The sequence below is a fragment of the Acinonyx jubatus genome, chromosome D3 (assembly GCF_027475565.1).
Source record: "Acinonyx jubatus isolate Ajub_Pintada_27869175 chromosome D3, VMU_Ajub_asm_v1.0, whole genome shotgun sequence".
In the NCBI taxonomy this organism is placed as follows: domain Eukaryota; kingdom Metazoa; phylum Chordata; class Mammalia; order Carnivora; family Felidae; genus Acinonyx; species Acinonyx jubatus.
The window spans coordinates 36,297,714-36,312,885 of record NC_069392.1 but is presented as its reverse complement, the minus strand read 5'-3'; the positions used below and the strand labels follow the sequence as shown (position 1 = coordinate 36,312,885).

Genomic DNA, 15,172 nt, shown 5'->3' with positions numbered 1-15,172 from the left:
GTCTTCTTTGGAGAAATGTCTGTTCATGCCTTCTGCCCATTTTTTTAATTGGATTATTTGTATTTTGGGTATTGAGTTGTATCTGTTCTTTATATATTTTAGATACTAACCCTTTATTGCATATGTTATTTGCAGATATCTTCTCCTATTCAGTAGGTTGCCTTTTAGTTTTATCGATTGTTTCCTTTGCTCTACAGAAGCTTATTATTTTGATGTAGTCCCGATAGTTTATTTTTGCTTTCATTTCTCTTACCTCAGGAGACATATCTAGAAAAATGTTGCTGCAGCTGATGACAGAGAAATTACTGCCTGTGTTCCCTTCTAGGAATTTTATGCTTTCCTGCCTCACATTTAGGTCTTTAATCCATTTTGAGTTTATTTTTGTGTATGGTTTAAGAAGGTGGTCCAGTTTCATTCTTATGGATGTAGTGGAACTGTTTTCCCAACACCATTTGTTGTGTTTTTGGGTCACTTGGGTGGCTCAGTCAGTTAAGTGCCCAACTTTGGCTCAGGTCATGATCTCATGGCTCGTGAGTTCGAGCCCTACATCGGGCTCTGTGCTGACATCTTAGAGCCTGGAGCCTGGAGCCTGGGGCCTTCGGATTCTGTGCCTCTTTCTCTGCCCCTCCCCCGCTTGTGCACTGTCTCTCTCTGTCTCTGTCTCTCTCTCAAAAATAAACATTAAAAAAATTTAAAAAAGAGACTTTTTGCCATTGTATATTCTTTCCTGCTTTGTTGAAGATTAACTGGTCTTATAACTGTAGCTTTATTTCCGTGTTTCATATTCTGTTCTGTTGATCTATGTGTGTGTTTTTGTGCCAGTACCACACTGTTCTGATTACTACAGCTTTGTAAAATAACTTGAAGTCCAGAATTGTGATGCCTCTGGCTTTGCTTTTTCTTTCTCAAGATTGCTTTGGCTATTCAGAGACTTTTGTGGTTCCATATAAATTGTAGGATTTTTTGTTACAGTTCTGTGAAAAATGCTACAGTGTAAGAAATCTTAATGCAAGTTGAGAAACAATACTCCATGGGAATTAATGGGGCTTTTTCCTATTTTCTCTCCCAATGTTCAGTCAGGTTTTTGCCTTGTCATGATTTGAAACCAACCAAGAGACCAATCCAGATCTTAGACCATACTTCTGTGAAGATCAGTTTTTTCCAAATCTTGCTCAAAAATTTAGATACGATAAGGTAGGTTGTGGCAATCCAGACCCCTGAGCCATGCCTCGCCTTCCCTAAGTCTAAGCATAGCCCTTATCCATCAGTGATCTTGGAACCATGCATAATGCCGACTTAAATTGTCCTGCGAGTGAGGATTCCTGTTTTGAAAATTATTTCGGAGCCCACTGTCGTCTGGACTTGAGTCATCTGGAGAGGTCAGAGTCAGAATGGCCTCTGGCTGTGTGCACTTGTGTTTATTTCGCAAGGTATTCATTTTGATAAACTTAGGTTCTTGGGACACCAGAACTACAGAGACTGGACGGTCATTGTAGTTATATATAAACAGCATGGTTCGGACATTTCTGCTAACTGCTGTGTCTTTAGGATTCTCTTCTAACTATTCCTAACCAGTCAGGGAGTTCAGAGTGTGTTACAAATAGGAATGAAGCATCATGAAAGACTCCTCATGAGTAAGGACTGCAAGGAACACTCTCTGTGGTACAACAGGGAAGCAAAGTGTGGGAAAGTGTCTTGCCGAGAGCCTCATAAGGAATAACCAACTGGTTGAGCCAGACTCTGAATTCATTCTGCTGACCCCTGGTCACCCACTCAGGCCCACAACATGGTCTCATGTGTTCTGGGAGCAGTCAGGTTAACAGCGTGGAAATCATGGCAGTGGGGGAAACTGGCTTTCTCACTGGGAAACATTAAGGGTACAGAAGCAGAGAAAAGGTGGCAACAATTATGAGAATGGCATTTCCTTAGCTTCCTTTCAAACACAGTTGTAGCTACCCCTACGTTATCTCACTAAGTTAACATGGACAGTCTTGAAAACACACTTGTTGTGGCTTTTCATTGGAATCTTAAAGGAAAACATTTGCTGACCTCAATAGAGTAAGCAATTAAATGGGAAAAGAGCTGACTGTAAGTTTCCGCAGATTTTGTTTTGGAAAACAGAGGATGCCTGGCCCCTGTGATTTTTAACATACCACAACTTAACTTCTCTCCCTCCTCATTTATAAAGCTCAGTGATTACAAGGTCAACTTGGCAACTGTTTTTGTAAAGTCTAAATTGTGCTTAGTTGCAGAAAGCTCTGCTCTGGAGGACCCCTGCCTCTTCTAGTTGCTGGAAGTTTGTAATTGGAAAAAGCAGGCCATGCTCTGCCTATTTAAAGCTGTGTCATCCTTTGTGGGGCAGTGAGTCAACACCAGCTAAAACAACATGAGTCACTGCTTAGCAGAAGCCCGAGTGAAGCTGATTTCTATTATACCAATCTTAAACAAATATGATACTTATCCAGACTCTAAAATAGTTCTTATTATGGGAATTTAAAAAAATTAACACCGATTTTCTTTTAGAGTCCATGGAAGGACTTTTTTTATGTGTCTTAAGAAGGAACTCTCTTTAGTTAACCAAATTTTAACCTGGTTTGTTCTCTCTTCTGTTTCTTCCACTCTCCATCTCCAAACTGTTCATACCCAATTCAGATCATTCTTACTATTTTAAGCTGGATTCAGAGCTATTGCATTAAAATCCATAAAATCATAATTGTAATCTTACAACAGTTTGCTTGCAGTCTTCTTATCTTTCTGGAGTGTAAAAGATTGTTTTAAGGAGGGACCAAGACTGGGGGTAGAGAAATAATTTAGAAGGATAATGCCATTGTTAAGTAAAGATGATAAGGGGTTGTGGGAATACAAAGGAAAGGGAGTAATAGATTCTGGGGGAGGAACAAGCAATGGACTTGGTATTTGATGGTTAAATGCATACTGGGGACCAGGAGAAAATTACTTGAGTTTCTGTTTTGGAGTGTTACTAACTGAAATTGAGAATTCTGGTGGATGAGCAGATTGTAGATGGGGAGATGAGTGTAGCAGGTGAAAATTGAAAATTATACTAAGTGTCTATGTCCAGCTGGTAGTTGGCTCTACCTGCTGGCAGCCTGGGAGGGAAATCAAGGCTGGAAATTCTAAGCTCTTTATTCATGAGAGATGTCTGCATTCAGGAGAGAATTAAAAACCAGTACTACGTGCGTGCGATCTGGCAGGGGAGAAAAGAGTGTCTGTAGAGATGGCAGAGGAACAAAGATAGAAACCTGGGGAGCAGTGCCAAATAGGGAAGGGCAGAGCATTGGGAGATCAAGAGCCTAGGAGCATTCTGGAAACCAAGGCATTAGGTTTAAAATGAGCAGAAAGCCGTGTGAGGAGTGGCTAAATGACCAAAAATGTTAAGACTGAAGATCCCGCCCAGGGTTTATTGGGTGGATAGCAGTGAAGATCTTGGCTAGAGTGGGTTTAATGAAGTTGTAGAGGTGGAAGCCAGTTTGCTGCAGGTTAAGGGTGAAAGTGAGGTGAGGAAATAGAGCAAGTAGAACTTATTATAAAAACTTAGCTTATGGGAAGGTGCAGAGAGAGAAAATGCAGACTGTAGGGGGGGAGCTTATAAAACTTACCCCCAAAAAGCTGAAAATTCGCTCAAAACCAAGAAAGAAACCTAGATTTCTAAAATGCAAGACATTTGGTCCTACTTAAAATCCGTTGATTTTTGCATATAGGATAAAACTTTAACCCCAGCCCCACAGTAGTAGATAAGCACTGTGAAGACAAGAACATAATTTGTTTTCTTCATTGCAGAATTTTTAACTACCTTCCCCTCCCCCCATCCAAGGGCCTGGCGCTTAGTAGAGTCTTAACAAATGGTTGCAGAGGGAAGGTTGTGGAGGCTGAAATGTGGACATGTGACCTGTCCTTTGGTTGGGGAGTTACCAAGGAGGTCTTCTAAAATCTCAGTATTACTTATTTTGTGACATCTTCTTCCCTGGCTGCCTCCCCCTCCAATCAAGTTGGTCATGTCCCTTTCTGTGCCTTCTCTACCTCATCCATTCTTCTAGCATTGCACTTACCCTCTACTTAGTAGCAGTGCTTCTATAGCTGACTTCTCTAAAGGCCAAGAATTTGTTGATTTCCAGGGCCATGTCTTATTCATCTCAGTATCCCTTGTCTAATACAGAGCTAGGTACTATATATATATATATATATATATATATATATATATATATATATGAACAATTTATAATAATTAATAATCTCTCAACTATATGATGATATTTTCAGAATTTGCTATTATTTTTGACCCTAGAAGTATTAGAAATCTTGAATTGGTATTCTGTTAGGGAATATACTGTTCTGACCTTATATGCTACCTGCTTTCTCAGAAACCACTGAATTAGCCTTTATTCATAGTTTAATATAAACTCATGGTAATATGCTATGAAGTGAAGAATAATTAATAAAAAAATCTGGTGACAATTGTAAATGAGTATGCCTCAACACATAAAAGTCAGAAAAGAATCATGAAGAGAAGTTAAATAAACCCTCCATTTTAAAGATTAAATTTTGCGTAAGGGTTATTTTACGCATTAAAACAATAACTTAAACTCCAATTTTCACAATAAAGGTGAAGTTGAACAAGCATCTTTTAAGCTCTGTATACCATATATTGGATTCTGGGACTACAAAAATGGTTAATAGTTCATCCTTCGATGAGACCAGATGGACTGGTTAACAGGTTATTTCATCTGCCTCTGAAGTGCAGCTCATTGAGGACAGAAATGCTGCCTCTCCCTCTGTATCCCCAGCATTAGCCCAGTGGCCCAGTGTGGACACTCGGTATTTGAATTGTGAAAAGAACGATTGAGGAACAATGTGTGGGATGCTCTGAGAGAGCAGAGAATGTTCAACTGCCACTCCGAGTTAGGTTGGTGAGAGAGATACAGTGGTTAAGGAAAGCTTCAAAGGAGTCTATAAGCTAAATAAAGTCTCCAAGAATGACCATAAGCTTCCAGCTATAAAATAAATAAGTCACAGGGATAAAAAGTTCAGCATAGGGAATATAGTCAATAATATGATGATAATGTTGTATAGTGTCAGATGGTGACTACACTTACATGGTGAGCATTTCATAATGTATCGAATTGTCGAATCACTCTGTTGTACACCTGAAACTAATTCAACACTTGATGTCAACTAAACTTTAATTAAAAAAAAAAAAAGATGAGCACAGGTCAGTAGGAGGAATGTGAGCAGGAAGTATCTTTGGCAGAAGAGCTTGTGGGAGGAAAAGGCATAGCAGCCACTTCCTGGTATCACTGAGGCTGGGTGAAGTGAGTCTCCTCAAGGAGGTAGAGACCACTCCATGTGCACTTTGGGTGAAACGATTATGGTTGGATCGAACTCAGTTCACACCCATCTCTTTATTTGGATAATGAAGGGGTTCCATTGATTAGTTGATCTCTAGGGATTCTTTGAACACTTAATTCTGTTTTTCTCTGTTAGTAGGTTGGAAATGAAGGTAATTAGATAATCCTAGATTTTTAACCAAAACATGGCTTTAGATCTGTACTAATTGCATAATAACACCTTTCCCCTTCTTAATTTTGCTTATTTAGTTGATCTCTTGGGTACTTAAGCTGTCTGTACAGTAAGCACGAGTTGTTGTTCACTGTTAGTAGCTTCAGTTACTCAAAGTAGAGTTTGGTTTATTTCAACCAGCCTACTTCAAGTCGGTATCAGTATATCAGTAAGTATTTGTCTTTCAGCCTTTCTTTGAAAAAGAGAGCCTGCCAGTAAGCAGAACTGATTTTTCAGATGATCATAAATTGATAGCCCAATTAATAGGAATGTTGGATACCATTTAAGGCTCCCACAGCACTTTATTTTTATTTTTTGTTCTAGTTTAAAGAGAGCATTCATTGGAAACTTACTTTTTTATCCATATTATGTATACTAGATTTAATATTTCTATTTATATTGGTACAAAATTAGGATAAATTTAATGAAATTTGAATAAGCAGAGACTTCCAAGAGGTGTGTGAGCATGTCGTTGAATATTTTCTCTGTGTGTATGTGCATGTATGTGTGCGTGTTTAAGTAGGCTTCGCACCCAGCATGGAGCCCAGTGCGGGGTTTGATCTCACTAAGGGAGAGAATACAGGATTTGCTTCGTTGAAGAAAAGGCATGTGGATATGTACTGTGTGATGTGCGTGTATTGGTGTATGGATGGGGGTGTGGTCAAAGAAAAGGTGGAGGAAGGGTCCAGTAATTCAGCTTGGAGGTACTGAGGATTGGTGAGGGAAGTAGTAGTAGATTCTATCCCCACATTTGCAGGATTTTATTTGTGAAATGGGGTTGGCTTAATGAATGAGTTATTAAAGAAATACCGATTGTTTTAGCCAAAGCAATGAAAATAAATTAATAAAGATACCTCACTTTGGGAGGCTGTCTTCAACTCTTTATAGATACCATATAACTTACTGAAGAATTAATTTTGAAAGAATCAGATTTAAACCTAAACTTCTTTTAGAACTCTCAGTTGTTGTACCCTCCCAGTCAAATAACTGATAGAAACTAACTTACACATTGGAGGTAGCTGGCTTAATAATAATCATAAACATACACCAGAATCCTAGTGGTTCGGTCAAAGTCCCAGTCTTCAGACTTCACATTTAGTAGAGCCATAGACAGCTCTTACCCCAGTTAACTTGCCTTGTGGTTGGATGACACAGCTGGGTATCGTGGGTGACAGAGTTTTAGCAGTGTGTGAACAAGAGGCAGACAGGGCAGGCAGAGGGGGAAGACTTAAACTCAACCCTATTGAAACCCCAACCCCCACCGGCATTTTGGCAATTCCATGAAGACCAGAATGTTACTAAGAACAGATTTTGGAGGTCATCTCAAATTTGGTCAGCTGCAGTTAAGCCCATGGCTGCTGGGGTAATGGAATGCAACCCTGTTTGTTTTGGGAAAATGATAAAGAGATTCTGTTACAGGTTTTCTGCCTTCTTTGAATGATGCTACCCCTAGAATAGAATTCTCCACATACCCAACCATGAGTGGACCTGAAATTCAGCAAGTATTCAATTAAATGATCCATTTACTGCAGCAGTACCTAATTTGGGAAACTGTTTTCCATTCAGGAAATTTTTTTTGGTTTTTTTTTTTTGTTTCTGGTTTTAGGATGAATTTACTTAAAATCGAATTGTGAATACTGTTGTCAAAATTATTTGATGAACTATTGAAGTGAGATAACTTTTCACAAACTGAACATATATAGCAGATATGGTCTTTTAATTTGGAGCTATTTTCATTACTCAAAGATATTTAAATGAAAGCAAAAAGTGATGCATTTTATGTTTTCCTGTTACTTGTGGCTTGGGGACTTGAGTTGTATTTTTAAAAAGAGCTATTTTTTTATCATGTAGTTCTTAGCTTTTTCAAATCACAGAACTCTTAGAGAATCTAATAAAAGGTTTAGGCCCCTGTGAAAAGTACACATATGTATGTTGTGCACATTTGCCTGCATTTGTAGGTAATTCATGAAGCACAAGTTAAGAAGATGTTGGTCAAATTAGCATTCAAAATCCACCCCCCTCCTTCATCCTGGGGATCTTTACATTTATAGGTCTTATGATCATTTTATATCCCCTGAGAGGGCTGTTTCCCTGGTACCTAGAGATTAGCTTTGAACAAGTGGAAGGCAAATTCAATATAAAAATAGCCCAGGCTAACCTGGGGGCCAGCTAGAATGCCTGCTGTGTGGGAGACTGCCATTTGGTTCTGTCTCCCTATAATCAGGACACTTCTGGATGGGCAGTGTCTGTGGCTTGGGCATTTTGGGCCAAGGTGAGAAAGCTGACTGGGCCGAGCCTCAGAGTGCCTAGGCTTACGATTTAATACCTGTTTGAATAGGATATTTCTGTTCTCAGAAGTGAACAATGTTGGCATCAACATTTAATGAGATTATGGCATAAGAAGGTGCTGAGTTTTAGCCACTTATCAAGGAAGGTGTAGAGGAAGTGGAAGCCTCTCAGTATTTCACATACGATGGGTAGAAATTATGCAAATTGTTGTCTAATAGGAAGACAAAAGAAATGATCCTTTTGACCCTCACACCCACAGTCCAAAGCCCTTTTCCTTATTGGGAGTCTGCTCTGTGTTTCTAGTGCTTTCTTCAGATCCCATGCAGGTGTGTGATCTGCACATGTGACCACCAGTCCTTACTCTTGTGTGCCAAGACAGAGAGAAATGTTTGTTTATGCAAATGAAGCATTTCTGAGATTAGGGATAAAGTTTTTAGTACATCTCTAGCCAATATAATCATAACAACATGAGGCAAAAAAATGTTTGAGCTAGAAGTCAATCAGAGCAAACAACTGATCTCATCTGTTTGTACATTATCTATTCAGTAGCCTGCACTACACTCAAAATAGAGACTGAAAAAAGGTTAGCTGAAGTCTGAGTAGTAAATTAGTAGTGTATCTTTCTAGGAAAGTTAGAGACATAATAGCCAAATAAAATATCACCCTTTCCTACAAATATTCCTTGGTAGCATTATCTGACAGATTTCTGGACTGGACAGATATTCCTTCTTACTCAGGGTTTTCTGTTCTTCCTTGATTCCAGACATCCTGTTCATCAAGTAGTTTACAGGACATTTGAGGTCCCAAGGGTCCTTAGAAAACATCTAGCCTTACTTTTCCAGTGAGGAAACTAAGATGGTAAGTAACTCAAGCCTCCAATATTCTAATATTGCTGTACCATTATTTTATGGGGAGGACTCATTACATTGTCTCATATTGTCCTCTTGTCATGCCTTTCCATATAACATGTGGCATCATAACATAACATTCCTCTAGTCACAGACTATCAAATGGGATGTGTGAAACCAAATACGGGTTTTTGTGGGAATGTTTGGCATCCATAGATGTAAAAGTGCACTGCTTCTCAGATGTTGGGATAGAAGTCGTAGTTAGAGTGGGGGGATCAGCCTGCTCTTTGTAAAGGGGTATTTTCATGCTGGAAGACATAATTATTTTGTACTGACAGGTTATTCTTAAGTAGCAGTTGACGTATAGATGGCTTCAAAGATATACCCTCAGTATACATTTAAAGTTCAGTGAGGACCTCAGGGAGGAAAAAGTGATATCTTTAAAATGTCATTAATTTTTTAAAATAATTCTTGTTTTGCAGTTTTATTGAGAGATCATTGTTATATGGCACTAAGTTTAAAGTGTACAATGTGATGATTTGACTTACCTATATTGTGAAATAATTGTCACAACAAGTTTAGTTAACATCCATCATCTTGTATAGCTAAAAAAGAAAATAGCAAACGTTTTTTCAAAAATACTTTTAAAGATAAACTTCAGCCCAGTTTTCTTTTCTGGATTCTTTCTTCTGTCTACTGGACTTTCCTGTTTAGAGAAGGCAACTTAAACTCATCATGCCCTTGAAGGAGCCCTGCCCTCTCTCATCTCTGGGTCTGTATACAGAATAATAAATACTAACATTTATTTAGTGCTTCCTATAAAGCTGGCACAGGTCCAAGTGCTATATGTGAATTAAAGTCCCAAGGGTTTTACTCCTAGGAGGTAGGTACTGTTTTGCTTCTCATTTTACAGATTGTGAAATGACCCAGAGGGTGAATAATTTGCCCAAGTGAAGTATAGTGGCCTCCCTCCAAAACCTCTGCTGCTGGTTTTTTGAAAATCGTGGTGGGACGCCTGGGTGACACAGTCGGTTAAGTGACTGACCCTTCATTTTGGCTCAGGTCATGATCTTCGGTTTGTGAGTTTAGAGCCCTACATTGGGTTCTGTGCTAATGGTACAGAGCCTGCTTGGGCTTCTGTCTCTTCTTCTCTCTTCCTTTCCCCTGTTTGTGTGCCTGCACACACTATCTCTTACAATAAACATTAAAAAAAATTAAAACAAAGAAAATTGTGGTAAAATATACATACCAGAGCCTATGCTTCTTAACCACGACACTGTGCCCCCTTTCTGCGCACCCTGCTTCCCTTGCCTGAAGAGCCTTCTCCCCGTTCTTCTTCACCAGGTTAGGGCCTATCATCTTTGGTCTTTGGGTCACAGGTTACATTGTCCAGGAATCCTGCCTGGCTACCTTTTCCTTTTCTCTTCCATCCGGCACCAGGTTATTTCCTTTGTGCTCCCAGTGAACCCAGAGCCCACTGCAACCCTCCATTTATTATTCCAAAAATAATTATGATGTTTCCTCTGTAGCTGCCCCCTGTCTCCCTAAGATCTGGAGCCATTATCCTTATGATCTCAGTACCCAGCAACATGTCCTGTAAATATTTATGGGATGGAGGGAAGGGGATGGCATGAAGTTTCTTCTTCAAAGTTGAAAAACAAAATAATTGACTCTGGTTATAAAACTGATTATAGAAGACAGTTTTGTATAAAGTAAGAAATAGAAAATGAACCCTGAAGAAACACAGGGAAATGATAATCAAGGTCAGGTTCCAGTTGCTTATATTTTCACTTTGTCAGTTTAGCTTGTTAAAAAAACACAAACAAAAAAACCCAAAACACACAAAAATAAAAACACAACAGTCCCAGGCTGTGAATTGTGAATGAGAAAGGAAATGCTTTTGTTTTCTGCACTGTAAAAGTAAAATTTCCATGACCTCATTGTGCGACAGTCCCTCTTTTTGGAGATAATACGTCTCCTGTTAAAATGCAGCATCTAATTTAGGGCTCAGTAGCCTGGGATGATTCAGAGGATATCACAGACACACGTCTACTCCACTGGGCTGTCTGGAGTATCCACTGGTTCTCTGTGGGGGTGGCCCTGCCAGAACTAATAAGAGCAGCAACATAGATTGATTACAAAATACTAGAATGCTGTCTCTCTGTAATTGTCTAAATCATGCTTTTTGCTGTTTAATTTTCTTTCCTGATTTTTGTTGGATTTTGTCTTTGAAATTCTCTAGGGTTATGAAGTTAATTGTCAATTGCTAAGACAAGAAGCCAATTTTCCTATTACAAAAAATAGCAAAGTCCCTTCCATTTTGAAGACATATCTCCAAAACTTAAAAAAATTCCAAGCATCTGGCAAATCCAACCTCATAAAATAGGGATTTAATTAGGAGGGATGGAGGGCTACATTTGTAGAACAGACCAATTTGATTATATTTTAACTATTAAATAGATTCATTTTCAGGGTGGTCATTCTTTATTGTAAGCATTTAATTGACATTAAATCATATTAAGAATTTAATTTTAGCTCCCTTTACAAATTGGCCAGTGCCCATTTACCTTTGGTAGACTAATAAGATTTCTACTCTGCCATGTTTTTTATTAATCCCCATTACTACTCTTGGAGGAAAAAGATGAGTGGGGCCAAATGGAATTCTTTCCCCTACTGAGTTCAGCAACCACTATTTCTGGAACTGTTTCAAAAGATTATGAATTCTATCATCAATTATTGTGTCCTCAGACACAAATTCAAACCAGGCAGCAGAACAGACCTTCCTACCTATTCTGATTGGCATCACACTGGCATCACAAGTCAGTAACAAACTGTTGCTTAATGTTCAGATTTCCTTCTGAGCTTTCTCTTGGTCCTCTTTCTCTAGTTTGCTCTCTCACAGTCTTTTCTGTCCACATCTGAAACCATTTGTGTCCTCCATTAACACAGACCTCATGTAGTATGACAGAGGTTCCAGACTCAGCAAAACCAATTGCTAAATCCACTTCAACCACTGCACAAAGAGGACCATGTCTAAGCAGAAAAGACTGCTGTGAAACAGGCTCTAGAAACTTCTCATCTGGGGTGAGGTCAGTTCTTAGCCTGGGATTGCTGTGTGGTGACACACAGGCTTTGCCTCCTCTCAGCTCAAGAGCACAGCCAGGTAACAATGAGGTCGCTTGTTCCTCTCAACACTTCTTTATCATCTCTGGTCACGGTTCAGGAATGCGGAGGTTAGGCTCCTAAGAAATGCAGTCAGTATCCTCGCACCAAGTTATGGGTTTATGTTTTTCCTCTTAATGTACTCATAATCATTCAACTTATTTTTGTCTTCGCCCCAGTGATTGGTTACTTTTTTTTTTTTTTTTCTGTTGTTGCTGTAAACACTATACCTGGGAGTATTAGGTAAAAATAGAGCTCAGACCTTTCCTAATAAACCAGTAACTTTTGTATCTTACAAAAATGTCACTTAGTTAAGTGATTCTGAGTGTAGGCTATAATTTGAGAGGGGACAGAGAAATAAGGAACTGGTGCTATCTATGCGCCCAGTGGGAAATAGTACCTTTTTTTTTTTTCTTTTTGAAAGAATGAGTCTTTGAAAGGAACTATGGAATATTTCTGCTTATTTTCAGTACAGTATTACAGTTGTGAAAGCTTAAAGTAAAAAAAGTACTTTGACATGAGAACGACTCTTCTTGTCTAATTAAAAATAAATTCCTTCATGTTAGCCTTTAAATTTTTGTTTAAGGTATTCCTATGTTATCTAATGCAAAGTGACAATAGAATACATATGTTTTCAGTGAGGGAAAATTGAGATCAACTATATACATATATATATATATACACACACACACACACACATATATACATATATATATTTATATTATATATGTAATTATATAATATGTAAATATATATGTATATTTTCTGTTCCCTATCTGTATAATTGATTCAAGGGGATAATGCAATCTTATGATTTACTCTTATATTGTAAAGTTTCCCCTTGTTCTATAACTGCAGACCACAGCTGGAAGAACATCAGATATAAAGCCTCACATAGTTTGATGTTTGATTTGTGATTGACTCTTAAAAATCATTCTTAATAAAATAAATATTTTTAATTAAATTAAAAGGCAATATATGCAAGAATGGAATGGAATGAGTTGAGACATCTTATTTTTGTCCTGTTTTGAGTTCTGATGGTCTTCTCAGAAGCGTGGCTACTGCATCTTTCTCACTCTGTGGTCCAGTTTCATCTGGAAGCGTTTCACTCGAGCATACTGATTTTTGTCGTAGTAGATTCTTTGTCCATAAAAGACAAAGAGGTTGCTGAAATTCTTCCAGGAGCCTAAGTATATAAAGATGGCACAAAGAACCATGCTCACTTTTCATGATAAAGATTTGGTCAAATTTGGGCCTAAATTAGCAAACTTGTGCTTAAGTATCACATCAGTGGCTCTAAAATATAAGCCACAATTGATTCTCTGTTTGCAATGATTTCATCTTTGTTCTTGATGTCTACTTAATCTCAAATGAGACCATTTTCATAAAGGAGCAAGGTAACAGATAATTAGGAAGAAGTGACTGTTTAAAATATTTTTATAGAATGAAATATGTAATTTATCTTTGGCCCATGTGACTCTGAAACTGTAAATACTTTTTCTTTTTTACATCTTTAATGAACTCCACTTCTTCCTATTAAATGTGATCTTCAGACCTTATTGCAGTTTCTTCTAGAAGGGTACCACACATTCAAACCGCTTTTATAGAAAGCCCTTTAATGATATGTCATTATCATAGGGAGATTAAACCTGTCTTTGGATAACTGAGACCATTTAGTGGAGCTAAATCATGGTAAAAGCTACATTATAGGGAAATTAAAGATGAATACAGTTATGTGCTGGGTATCATAATCAGGGTAAGCTTAAAAACTGAGATCTGAAGAATCTTTGCTGGCTAAAAAAGGGAGAAAACTGTCAGAAATTTCAAACCATTAAGCAGAATACAATGGACAGTTGTCTTCCTCATACTAATTCACACTGGTGTGGAACAGCTTTCCAGAATTAGTGATTGGTTATACCCTCCACCATCTATAACTATGTGGACTGAGACAACAGTAAAGTAATGGAATCCAGTGCCTCAATTCAAGGGCAGGAATTTCCTCCCTTCTTTCTGCAGGTCAGTTTCCTAAGAATCTTCATAATCAATATGGTAAGTGAAGTCCAGAGGCTGGGGAGGTTTATTTGCCAGCTGAGTTTCTCAAGAAGATTATACCTCCAGGTGGATAGATGAATCTGACCCAAAGGGAAGGAGGTCAGGGAGTTTGCATAAGGGGACCATAAGTAAGTAGTTTTTTCAGAAAAATTTTAAGCAACGTGGAGAAAGCATAGGCCTACTAAGGCAGCTGCTGAGTCAGCAGCGTTATGGGAAGCATAATGTGAATGTGAGATTGAATAATGGCTTGTTTCCAAAAAATGACCATAGAGTCCTTAGGAAAGACATGTCATTAGGGTGGTTATCATAGAATAGAAAGTACTGAAATAAAAGCAGTCATTTGGCAGAAAGATTAGAGGGAAGTGAAGTGTTTGAAAGAAGAGGCAGAGAAATGGGAAGAGGTACCACTGAGTTCACAATGGTAAAAGCAACTGATTTTAGGATAAGACAATGAAAGAATCACAGTTATTAAAACCAAATGCAGCACTTGTCAGCTTTATGCAGATATTTCATCTAAGAAAATGAATAAAAGACACTTTAAAATTCATGTGGGGATGAATCAGATCCTGTAACATGTTAAGACAAGTTCGATAGAACACTCCATTTTATGAGCATATATGAATATAAGCTAGCATTTACAGAGATAACTTCACATAGCTTTAGGTTCATAGAAACTTTTTTATTATATATATTTTGAGATGGGGAAGAAAGGTGTTTGTTTTGTATTGGTTTTGTCTTTTAGAAGTTTTGGTGATAATCGGTAGTCCTAGTGAATTTTATAGGTAGAAATAACTAAGAGTAAGAATCTTGTTGAATGGAAAGCTTGGGGATGGGATCATACAATAAGAAAAAGATATACATGAAAACAGAATAAATGCTGGACAGCCATTGTTGTTGTTGGGATATACCAGTGGCTTCTGAAGTTGCTATAAAGAATAGCATGAAAAATAATGTAATAAAGAGATTGGATATAAATTTTATGCAGTTTGACTTGTTCCATTTACGCTGGTTGTGCATGAGTAGGATGACTATATATTTTACTGTCCATGTGGGACAGTTTGAAAGCAAAAGCAGGTGCTATATAATCATGCCTGGCCAACAGGTATAAACTGGGATTTTTCTGAGCAAACCAGTACATATGGTCACCCTAAGCCTGAATCCAAATAATACAAAATGTATCCCATGTTTTCTAAAATGAATATCATTCCTGGACAGCATTTGAGCAGTTTCTTTGTGTTGCCAATATA

At 38.1% G+C, this 15,172-nt stretch overlaps 1 protein-coding gene across 8 annotated transcripts in view; it reads left to right on the top strand.

Annotated features, from left to right (window-relative positions):
* Positions 1-15,172, top strand: part of ARHGAP28 (Rho GTPase activating protein 28) — a 240,748-nt gene that overhangs the window by 43,116 nt on the left and 182,460 nt on the right. Inside the window, exon 2 of one of the 8 annotated variants that reach the window (XM_027068530.2) lies at positions 8,627-8,721. The exons of the other annotated variants lie outside the window; for them this stretch is intronic. The gene's annotated coding sequence lies outside the window, so the exon portion shown is untranslated. The remainder of the gene's footprint in view (positions 1-8,626; positions 8,722-15,172) is intronic. 8 annotated transcript variants of the gene reach the window in all.